Source organism: Mauremys mutica, chromosome 14, assembly GCF_020497125.1.
Source record: "Mauremys mutica isolate MM-2020 ecotype Southern chromosome 14, ASM2049712v1, whole genome shotgun sequence".
Lineage (NCBI taxonomy): Eukaryota > Metazoa > Chordata > Testudines > Geoemydidae > Mauremys > Mauremys mutica.
This window is the reverse complement of record NC_059085.1, coordinates 11,882,937-11,894,541: the sequence shown is the minus strand read 5'-3', so window position 1 is coordinate 11,894,541 and position 11,605 is coordinate 11,882,937. Positions and strand designations below refer to the sequence as shown.

General features: G+C 45.4%; 1 protein-coding gene across 2 annotated transcripts in view; it reads left to right on the top strand.

Annotated features, from left to right (window-relative positions):
• The first annotated feature begins 1,141 nt into the window (after positions 1–1,141).
• Positions 1,142–11,605, top strand: part of NUP93 (nucleoporin 93) — a 136,564-nt gene continuing 126,100 nt past the window's right edge. The window contains exon 1 of one of the 2 annotated variants that reach the window (XM_044987693.1): positions 1,142–1,267. The gene's annotated coding sequence lies outside the window, so the exon portion shown is untranslated. Of the gene's footprint in view, positions 1,268–1,462; positions 1,601–11,605 lie in introns of those variants that run through there. The other variant, XM_044987692.1, reaches the window with a different exon arrangement.

Below are 11,605 nucleotides of genomic sequence, written 5' to 3'. Positions count from 1 at the left end.
AACAGGCAGCACTGGCTAGGAAGTGGGCGTGACTAGGGCAGGGGACTAATTCAGTACTTGTCTCTGGTAGCTTCAGCTAAAGCAGCTTCCTTAGAGTCCCAGCTGTAAAACAAAGCGGCTCATCTCCGCACCAGAAACCTGGAGCAACAGGGTAGTGATGGCACCACAGCTGCCCATCCTCTGAATGAATCCCTACTGGGATAACTTACATCTCCCTGCAGCAGCCCTAAGGGATGTGGCCCGAGAGCTGGAAAGTGTATAAATGGGCATTTTTATTAATTGTTGCCCCCATACCAAACTGAACACAAATAAGAAACCGGGGCCCAAATCCTTCTGCCAGCAGTATAGGGAAGTGAAAATTGCACCTTGGTCCAGCCTCTCCCCATATAACCTGGGGGTGACGAATGCTGGTAGAAAGCAATGTTGTTTTCAGGGTTGTTCTCTTGTCTTCTTCCGTCAACCTAGCTACCATTTTTCAGGACGGTGGATTACCAGCCCAATAGGAGAAGCCCTCCTGTTGGCATCGGCAGTGTCTACACTGAAGTGCTACAGCAGCACGGCTGTAGTGTGTTAATTGTAGCCAAGCCCTCGCATGGGCATAAACCGGGTAACTCCGTTGCTGTCACTGCAGCGCCCTGCTGTAAGGCGGGGAACCATGTTCCTCGTCTGCCTAGTGACTGCAGCCCCGGGCCCGGCTCTCAGGACTCTGCCCAGACAGTGACCCTGGGTCTGCACCTGCCTCTGGTTTTCCTTTAGTTCATTTCCCTCCCTCTTGGGCACGTCCCAGTCGGATTTGCCGTTCCCTGCTCAATCCGGCCTGGGGAAGCTGGGGCTCACAGCGGGCCGGGTGGGTGCGAGCCCAGGTGCTTCCCGCTCGGTGTCTGTACAGCGCCTGGCACCGCCCCCGCCCAGCCCCACCAGGGACCTGGTGCCCCGGGCTGCAGTTGGGGCAGGGACTAGCCCAGAGGCATCCGCCCCCTCCCACCGGTTGTGGGGTGTCAGGCCCCCACTGGGTCCCTCCAGCCCGGGGCTCTCCCCGCCTAGTTCCGGGGGGGGGGATCCCCGGCCCCCTGTCCCAACGCCCCCTGCACCGGGGAGAGACGAGCCCGCCCCCTGCCCGTGTCCCTCTCCACGCGGCTCAATAAAGTTTTGAGCGGACGGCGGTGGCGCGGGGGCCGCTGGGGGATCGGCGGCTCCTCCAATCAGCGGGCGCGGCGCGGAGGCAGCCGGCGCCGGGAGCGAGTCCCGCTGCGGAAGGAGGCGGCAGGTAGGCGCGGGCCTGGGCCGGCGGGCTGGGGCGTCTCGTGCTCCCCCGCGCGCTCCGCGCTCCCCCCCCCCCGCGCAGGGTCCCCGCTTGGCGCCCCGCCGAGCTGTGCGGCGAGCGCGGCTCCCCCTGGGCGCCCCCTGGCGGCGAGGCCGGTGTAGCGGCCCGGCCCCACGTGCAGTGCAGGCCTGGCGAGGGGCCCGCCGCTGGGCAAAGCCTTGAGCGCCCGGGGACTGTGCCAGCGGAGGCAGCCGCGTCTAGCGCCTGGAGCCCCTCTCAGCCCTGCCTGGCCTTGGGCACGTTGCTTAACCGCTCCGTGCCTCAGTTTCCCCACAGGTAAAATGGGGGAGGGAAGCAGCTTTGTGAAGTGCTTTGAGGTGGCCAGCGGGTAACTACGGCGTCAGTGCCCGATACCGTTAATCCTCCGGCTTCTCTGGGGTGTGTTCCCCGTCCCCACCACCAGCCCTGCCTGCCCCCTCCACACACGCTCTGTCTAAGGGGGTGTCTGCCCAAGGAGGCTTGACTTCTTCTGCTTTGTGGTGTTAATCATTTTCTCCTGTCAGATGAATGAACTTTAACATAGTCGGGCATGTATCTAGTACCCTTCATCCTGGAAGAGCCTCACGGATGAGATTTTTTCAAAGCCGCCTAAGGGAGTTAAGCACCCAAATTCAATGGGAGTCGGGTGCCAGAGGTCCCTAAGCTCTTTAGAGATTCCTGCCCAAAGTGCTTTATGCATTTTTATGCAAGCAATACATATGGATTCCTTCATCCGCTACTGACTGCAGCCCTCTCTGGGGTGGTTCATCGTGGTATTTGCTTAATACTGTAGAGCAGCGCTATGTAGCCACTTAGGCCAGGATGTGCAGAAACAGTATTGCATCTAATTGAAACTCCGTTTGGGAATTTAAGTAGGTAGAAAATGAGGTGGCACTGAGCATTCTGTCTCAAGTGCTTGGTTGGCTGGTTCTTGCCCACATGGGGAGGGTCACACATCACCATATGTGGGGGCGAGGGAAGGAATTTCCCCCCAGCTCAAATTGCCAGTGATTTGGGTGGTTTTTTTGCCTCTGCAGTGTGAGGCATGGGGTCACTTGTCAGGTGTATCTGGGTATATCTCACTTAATCGTTTCCCTGCTGTTGTGGAGGCCTCGGGGATTGGTGCACTTGGGTCCTGCTATTCTCTGCCTGAGACACATAACAGTCTTGTCACTTGTGGGCTGCAATACTTTGTTGTAATTTTGGTTGTTGGATTTAGTGTGTGGGGATGGGGGGAGGCAGCCTGCGATGGATAGCAGGTCTACCTAGATGATCTGATGGTCCCTTCTGGCCTTGAACTCTGACTCTAATAGTCTGAAGTGGACTCCTCTTGTGAAAAGTGATATGAGATCTTTAATTATAACAAATGCCCAAGATCTCTCTTTAAAATCTCTTCTGAAACACTGTTGTTAGCTGCACATTTCCCTATAACACCATGTGAGAATATTTGGTTCGTTACTGACTCGGAGGCAAGAATGTACCCTGATGAACATGTAATTGTTCTTTGGTGATATCACATCCAGTTACTGCCTCATTCTATCGCTGCCTTAACATGTAACCTCTGGTGAGAATGCAGCGTTCAGGTCACGTGACATGATAGTTGCCAAGTAACATTTTTAAATTCAGTGTGTTCTGTTAGAGAGACATTTGGAACAGCAGAAATGGGATTGTGTATAGTATCTGGTAAATTGTACTTCAGCAAATGGTCTTTTTGATGCCTACTGTGTACAGGGCAACTCTCTTTGGATGCCTAGAGTGAGGCCTGCAATAAAAACCTAAATGAAAGTAACATCTAAGATTCAGCTTTTTTTCAGGCAAAAGCAGGGCCCTACCAAATTCACAGACCATTTTGATCAATTTCATGGCCAGAGGGATTTAAAATTCATCCCTTTCACATTTTCAGGTGTTTACTTGAAATTTCATGGTATTGGGTCCCAACCCAAAAAGTATCCGGAGGTGATTCTAACCTCCTCCTTGCCCCCCTGCAGGTGAAGGACAAGTCTTGTCCCTCCCCAGCCTGGTGGGGGCTCACAGCTAGGAGACCCCTGGCAGGGGTGCTCCTAGCAGCAAGGGGGAGATCAGATTTCATGGGGAAGTGCTTATTTCACAGTCCATGACACGTTTTTCACAGTTGTGAAATTAGTAGGGTTCTAGTGAGAAGCAGAGTTGACCTTAACGCTTCAGGTTCTCCATGTGAGACATACCTGCCCAAAATTGTGGCTTGTGGCCTCATATGGCTTGACAGACGCTATTGTTTCCCACCAATGATTTCCCACTTACTTCCGTTGTTCTTTGGTTCGATGACCTATCAGTACAGAAAGGATATGGGGGAAAATAAATGTTACATGAAAAATATCCCAGGTGCAGAGTTTTTATGTAAAATTAAAAAAAAAAATGTGATCAGTTTGTTTTGGTCTCCCTTATTTTTCTCTGTATCTTCTACTTCCTGCTTCTGTTTTCTTTCCAGCGGGTTGGGATATGACCTTTCAACAGCTGGTACTTGGCCACTTCTCAGGAATGGCCAGCCAATTGGGCCACTAGCTTTGCTGAATCTTTCTAAACAGGATCCTCTCCATGTTATAGCTCTGATCTTTACAGGGCTGCAGCACAGAGTGATAACATGATTGTAACATTGGCCTTGGCTACACTTGAGAGTTACAGCGCTGTTGGTGGCTTTATAGAGCTGTAACTCACTCCCTGTCCACACTGGCAAGGCACATACAGCGCTGTATCTCCGTGGCTACAGCGCTGCTTGTACTCCACCTCCCTGAGAGGAATAAAGATGATAGCTGCTCCTGCAGCGCTGGGGTGCCAGTGTAAACAGGGAATAATCTTAGTACGCTGTGACTGACCTCAGGAAGCTTCCCATAATCCTTTTAAGTGAAGGTTCCGCTCTTTGTTTTGTTGTGAACTCCGGGCTCCGGAGATGCTTATCAAAAAAACAAACACAGCTCCTGTTTGCTGTGAATGAGCAGAGGCAGGGGGGCTCCCTTTGGAACGCCCACAGCTAGTGTTTGCTTGAAGAGAGGGGGAGGGAGGGGGCTTGAGGAGAGACGCAGCGCGGTGGGAGGGAGGGAGGGAGGGAGGAAGGGAGGGATGGGGGGGTCCATTTCTGCGAGGCTGCTTATCTGGTCTGTTAGGAAAAAAAGAGCTGCTGTTTGCTTTCAGTGAGTGAGAGAAAGAGGGGTGGGGGAGAGGGTCGGAACTTGCAAGGCAGCTGCTGACACAGTGTCGGCTCCAAAAATCCACTCTCTCTCTCCCCCATGCTCCCTGTCACACTCCACCCCCCCCTCCTTTTGAAAAGCATGTTGCAGCCACTTGAACGCTGGGATAGCTGCCCATAATGCACCGCTCCCAATGCCACTGCAAATGTGGCCACGACAGTGCACTGGTAGCTGTCAGTGTGGCGAGACTGCAGCGCTTTCCCTACTCAGCTGTACGAAGACAGGTTTAACTCCCAGCGCTGTACAGCTGCAAGTGTAGCCATACCCATTGTTTGGTTCCATCTACACAGGCAAGGCAAAAGCTCTTATAACATGATTGGGGTGCTCTTGTGTTAAAACATGAACTCGTGGTGCAGTAAGAATTGCTGTCTAGACAGCTGCTAATGTGGAATGATGGGTGCCCAGCATGGCATGACTTTATCCTCCTCTTATACCTGGGGGAGAAGGGGACAGAATTTTTAAGTCCCCTCCTTAGGCATGTTGGAGTTTTATAAGTCACTCTGAGGTTCTGCTCTGTTGTGACTGGGCCTGCTTACCTCCTGGTTCAGTCATCATGGTAGAATTACTCCTGCTGGTTTTCTGCGGCACTATGCAATGCAGAATTTGCGCAGAATTAATGTTCCCTGTAGAATTTTATTTTTTCACACAGAATTTGCGAATTCTCCCCAGCGCATCCACCTGTGTCTTTCACAGGCGGCTGGGGCTCCCACTCTGAGCCCCTGGCAGCTGGAGCTCCCGCTTTGAGCCCGGGTAGCTGGGGCTGACAGTGAGAGTGTGATTATATTGTGTTATTTTGACAAATAAAATATGCAGAATTTTGAAATGTGTGCAGAATTTTTAATGTTTGGTGCAGAATTCCCCCAAGGGTATAGAATGTGAGTTTCTGCTGCCTGACTTTCCAATAGAGGTAATGTCCCAGTGGTTTCTAAATTTTCCTTGTAGTACCCTCTGTCAGTTCAGAGAATGGAGAGAGTTTTGATCTCCTCCAAGGTTTTTCAGAAACAAAATTAAATACTTGATGTAATCAATTTTCCATGTAGCAAAGGTTAATGGTGGGGTGTCCCAATGACCTGTGCTAGGATCAGGTACCATTTAATATATTTATTGAGGAATTGGAAAAGAGGGTGAATGAGGTTGCAACATTGACAGATGACACAATTATTTAGGGTAGCTAAGACTAGGGAAGTCTGTGAGGAACTTCAAAGTCAGATGGCAGATGAAAGTCAATGTTGACAAATGCAAGGTAATACACATTGAAAGGAATAATTTGAAATACTCAGACACATTGCTGGATCCTAAATTAAATAATGAAGGGTAGAGAGAACGTAAGTCAGGTGCACTTACTTACCCTTTCTCATAATACAAGAACAAGGGAGTATTAAATGAAACTGAAAGGCAACACGTTTGAAACTGATGGAAGGAAATTATTTTATGCAGTGCATAATTGACCTATGGAACTCATGGCTACAGGAAATCAATGAAACCAAGAGCTTAGTAGCAGTCATTGGAAGATTAGACTTTTATATGGATAAATATATATCCACAGTTAAAATAGATAGTTTTTGGCCCAGATGTTCTTAATCCTAACTGGTAACTTTTAGAAACTGAAAAAGGTGCACGTTACAGATATTTTTGCCCTCATTTGAAGCATTTGGTACTGACCACTGTTAGATACAGGATATTGGACTAGATGAATCATTGATCTGATCTGGTATGGCAGTTCCTATGTTCCTAGATGACATTTATTTTTTATCTACCCTGTGGTATCTCACTTCATCCTGATGTGATCAGTACTTGGAAGTGTTCTCAAACTGGATATCTGTCGTGCTTTTAATTCATGGGAGAGGGGGAGTTCCTTTGGCTGAAAATACCCAGCTGACTTGTGGTTTCGGCAGACCATTTCCATTTGTTATACTCTAATTTCAAGGTGCTTTACTTTAAAACACATTTGGAACTCTGTTTAGTTTCAGGCTCTGACCTGCAATTCATACTCGTGCAAAATGTTTGAAGCCTGCAGAATGGGGTTTTTACATATTGATCTTTTGGATTCTCCTTCAGCTTTCAAAAACAAATTATAGGTGCTGGGGAAAAATTGTCTGCTTAAGGGAAAACAAAAGGAAGCAGGGAAAACCATAATATGAATATTTATATAGAAAACCCATTGTATATCAAAATATGCAAAGCATAAAAACAGACTGGTAATCAAAAATACTAAACAAGGTTATTTGACAGATAAGAACGGCCATACTGAGTCAGACCAAAGGTCCATCAAGCCCAGTATCCTGTCCTCTGACAGTGGCCAATGGCAGGTGCCCCAAAGGGAATGAACAGAGAGGTTATCGTCAAGTGATCCATCCCCTGTCGCCCAATCCCAGCTTCCGGCAAACAGAGGCTAGGGACACCATTCCTGCCCATCCTGGCTATTAGCCATTGATGGACCTATCTAGCTCCCTTTTGAACCCCGTCATAGCATTGGCCTTCCCATCACCCTCTGGCAAGGAGTTCCAGAGGTTGGCTGTGTGTTGCATGGAAAAAATACTTTCTTGTGTTTGTTTTAAACCTGCTACCTATTAACTTCATTTGGTGACCCCTTGTTCTTGTATTATGAGAAGGAGTAAATAACACTTCCTTATTTACTTTCTTTATACCACTCATGATTTTAGCTTGCAGCTTTCAGGTTCTAGGTTGTTTGTATGTAGAAACAGTAATGCAAGACATTCCGGTAGATGTTGAAAATCTGGGGTTATTTTTTTGTTTTGTTTTTTACCCTCCTTCCCGCCAACCGACTTGAAGTATTTACCAGGCACTTCCTACGCGGAGGCTAGCATAGAAGATAAAGAGGGTAGAGTGGGAAGTTCAGGCTGTGAGGAGAGGGTGTTAGAATTCCTGCCAAAGTGCTGTCCTGAGTCCAGTTCGGAAGGTCCTTTCTACCCCCTTACTTGTACTTTCAGAGTCCTGGCTGCTGCAAGGGAAAGAGGACTCTGCAACTCTGCCCCATTCTCATCCTTGTGGGGTTTTTTAATATCTTCTTTCCCCACATGATTATCTCTAGTTCCTAACTCTGCTGCTGATAGCTTTTTTTAGGACCAGCAGTGTGAAATTGACCCTGATTTTTGTCTCTTTCCCCACTGTTTGGATTCTGAGTAGAAGCCCTGAAACTAACCCAGACATGTCGATTTCACATTGCTGAGCTCTCAGAGCCATAGCTGGAACTGTCTTGTGGAAATTAGAGCAGCATTGGATTTATTCATGTTCACATCATATTTGAAAGAATATCTTTGCTAGATTTTTTTTTTAAATAGAAGAATGAACTTTAATCAGAGTTTAATGGCTTATAGTCCTCTGTTCTCCAGTGAAAGTTTCTTGCAGGTCAGCCATGTGGGTGACTGTTTTTCAAACTCTGAGTTTTAATGTCCAACTCAAGAGTCAGGTACTTGTGCTTTATCTGTTACATTTATCTGTTTAAGAACCTTTTCCAGTAATAAAGGAATTAAAATTTTTGGCCCATATTACTCAAAGCTAATTAATTAGATGACATAAGCCTTTCAGTATTTGAAAGATAACAGACACTGTTCACACATTTGAATATTTAAACTTTTAAAATCTTTTTAAAGCCAGTTCAATAAAATATTCAGCGTGGCTATATTTGGAATACAGTAATTACAACATTCTTCATAAGACACTGTATCCATCTTCTTGAGGAGACTTCATTTTTTAATAGCAAACCATCATTGAAAATACTGTGTGTGGAGTTAGCAAACCAGTCATTGTCTCTTATGGGCTCCTTTAGGCTTAAATTCAGTCAACTAATACGATCTTTGGAATTTATTCTTGGTTTCAGAATGTCAGAGAAATGTTAAAATTTGAGTTTTATTGGACATGGAATAGTAGTTTAATGCAGCATCATCTATTGATGTTGTTTTCCAGAAGAGCTGTGCCTGTCCTGGCTTTTAGCCCAAGGTCAATCTGGCTTCACAGAAGTTAGTTTAATTTCTTCTATCTGCATTTTCTTTCCCTTAGGTGTCAATTGTTGCTCTTTCCCCAGCCAGACATGAAAATCTGCCATCATTCCGCTCCTTACTGTAGTAGCAGTTCCCATCTTGAACAGCAGCATTAAGAGTCAGACTGCAGTCTCTTGAATGCAGTAAATTCTGTCAGTGTAAAGACTATCTTCTTTGTGCTGCTGTTCTGTCTAACCATTTTAATGTTGTTGTTAGGAAAAAAGCCATTTGCTGATCATTCTCTAGATGAGTAGTGAGTTGTCATTACCACAGATTTGTTATAACCACAGTTAGTTTAGTGTGTGTGGTTAATATAACTCCTGTTTGTTCCAGATTTACCTAAACCGATCTCTGTTTTCACAGAGTTTGTTGAAATGGTCCCATATCTGAAAATTTATGGAACAAACCCTGCATGGTGTTGATACTGAGTCTGTGGCTAAAAGTGCAGGTTTGGGAGCTGTTTTACACTGCACTGACTCTTCATGCTTTTGATTTCAGTGCTCTCTGAGAAGTTAGCTCCTGCTTATGTTGCTGGCTTTTTATCTAGGTAGTTAATGAAAAAGGGAAGTGGACCGGATCAAATCAGATCAAACTAAATTCTGTGCTATTCTTGCAGTCAGCGCCACACATGCTGCTCCCTCAGAAACTGACATTAGCAGTCTTAACTGTATGGGAGTGGGGTTATTCTGGTTTACTGTCTGCTAACAGAGGCTGCTTCTGGCAGCCAAGCACAGATCTCTGCCAAGGGGAAGCAGTTCACAAGTAAACACTGAAAAGATGTCCTATACTGCATTGCAGGGCATGAAATTGCCTTTCTTCCACTGGCCTGCTAATCTTAGCTAACAAATCCAGTACAAACTATCCAGTCTGGTTTGTTGGCCAGCATAAACCTGATTGCCACCTGTACCCCCACACAGTTTGGTAGCTAGCCAGCAGTGGGTGGAGAATGTTTACATGGGCCCTAATGTCTGGAAGCAGGCTATTAGTTTGTGTCGTGGTGTCTGTGCAAAATAATAGTATGAAATGTTCTTGGATTCTATTTTTTTTTTTTTTTTAAACAACTGCATGTGTCTGAATCACTAAACATAATACTTCTAAGCAAACTCCTACCCAGATAGTGCTAAATAGTTCTCTTAGCACTGGTAACAGTGGTGCTTAGCCACAGTGATGAAACTGGATGCCTAGCAAATATAAAATCCATTCCATTCGAATTCTTGGATTTCTTTTCTGTTGCACTGTATGTCTTAAGCAGAGGATTTTTAAAATATATTTTTCAGAGCTAAAATATGTTACCTTTTACTTGTTTACTCCCTCACTGTCTTCTTACCCTCCTTGTCAGTTCATGATCACCTTAGACTGATGATGGATGGAAATCATGTGATTGCCAGGATGTACTGGATATATTCAACATCACAGAAGGTGGTTGCCTATTTGGATGTACTGGATGATAGGGCAGGAGGTAGCTTTTGACCCTGTTGGAAGGCTCATATGCTCCCTCTTTTTTTTTTTTTTTTTTTTGCTGCTTTGATCATTCCTCCCTCCTTTCTAGGTATAAATTACTTAATTGTGATCTGACTGTGCTAATCAAATATCTCTTGAACAACTGAAACTACAGTAAAAGAAATACAAATGCATCTGCTCAAGGGAGCATTTTGTAAGAAGTTCAGTCTCTTTTGGGGATGCTGAGATGTTTAAACTGTAGGCATTTTCCTTCTATAAAATAGTCCTGTTTTCACACTGGACTCATTTGCCTGTTTGTTGTTCAAATAAGCAAGTAAAATTACTTCTCATTACTCTCTTGCAACATATTACTGTTAAAGGATCACAGTTAATGCCATAGACCGTAGTTTGTCTCCTCCGATTACTTAGAAAGAAAGAAAGAAGGCGTGCTAACTTCTCTTCTGTGTAGGGACATTTTAAAATTCTGGATAAAGGAGATGATTTTGAGAGGGGGGACATTCTAAGGGGTTACACCAAAGTTCAGATTTGGTTTAGGGAGGATCTCAGTTTGTGGATCTGTGCATTGAGTGTAGGGCGTTTCTCCCCTATCTTCTCCTCTGTTTGAGTTCAGGAGTCAGCTGGATTTGTGGCTTCAGTGTAAGGAAAATAATTCTTGGAAGTTTGTGACCTCTATTTAGAGGACTTTTTTTAAGATGGCAAAAAGAAAGTTGGCCTCTGCAAAGGACAATGTCCATGCTTTGAGAATTGGGTCATGGTGAAAGACAGATGTGGTGCCATTTTATTTGCCATTGTTCTCTCTAGAGACACTCCTTTGTCTCACTTGTATGTCTACACTGCAAAAAAACCACCACCACCACCCTTGTGTTCCTAATCCAGGTTAGCTAACCCACATTAGCAAATTTAGGTTAAAATAGTAGTGATGACATGGCAGCTCTGCTTTTAACTCAGTTTAGCAGATCAAATTCAGCTCCAGCACAGGCTTCTAATCAAGCTGCTAACTAGGTTAAGAACAGACCTTGTTTGTTTGTTTTTTATTTTACAGTGTAGACATACCCTTACTGAGAATAATTTCAGAAATATTTTTGTTTTTGCTATACTGGGAATGCTGCAAAAGTATTTTCAAGTAAGGGTAATGATGGGATTGGGGCAGGGTGATGGTGGTGGGGAATGCTCTGGAGGTTCCATTATTGTTGTTTATAGCATCATGTCAAGATATATGAAATGTCTGGATGCTGTAATTTTGGGGGGGGGTATTGATTCATTTAAAAAAAGCAGATGGGAACTAACTAAACTTCTGGGAACTGACTAATATGATGCTGACTCTGCATTAGAGTGACACCTTTTGTGTGTTGTACTACTTTGTCTAATGCTGAATGTTTAGCGTTCGTTCACATCAGTGTTTGTACTGGTCCAGTTTCACTTTCAGTATCCTCTGCAGGTAGCATGGTCATCTTTGCACTTTGCATCAGCACTCTGCCCATTGGAAAATCTTGTTTATTGAATGCTGATCATTACAAATAGTTTAAAAATAATACATCCTTCCTGTTCTGGGTCATCAGGCCTTCATGTAAGCATGGCCACATATTCTCTGCTGGGAGAAACAAGTCCATTAATTA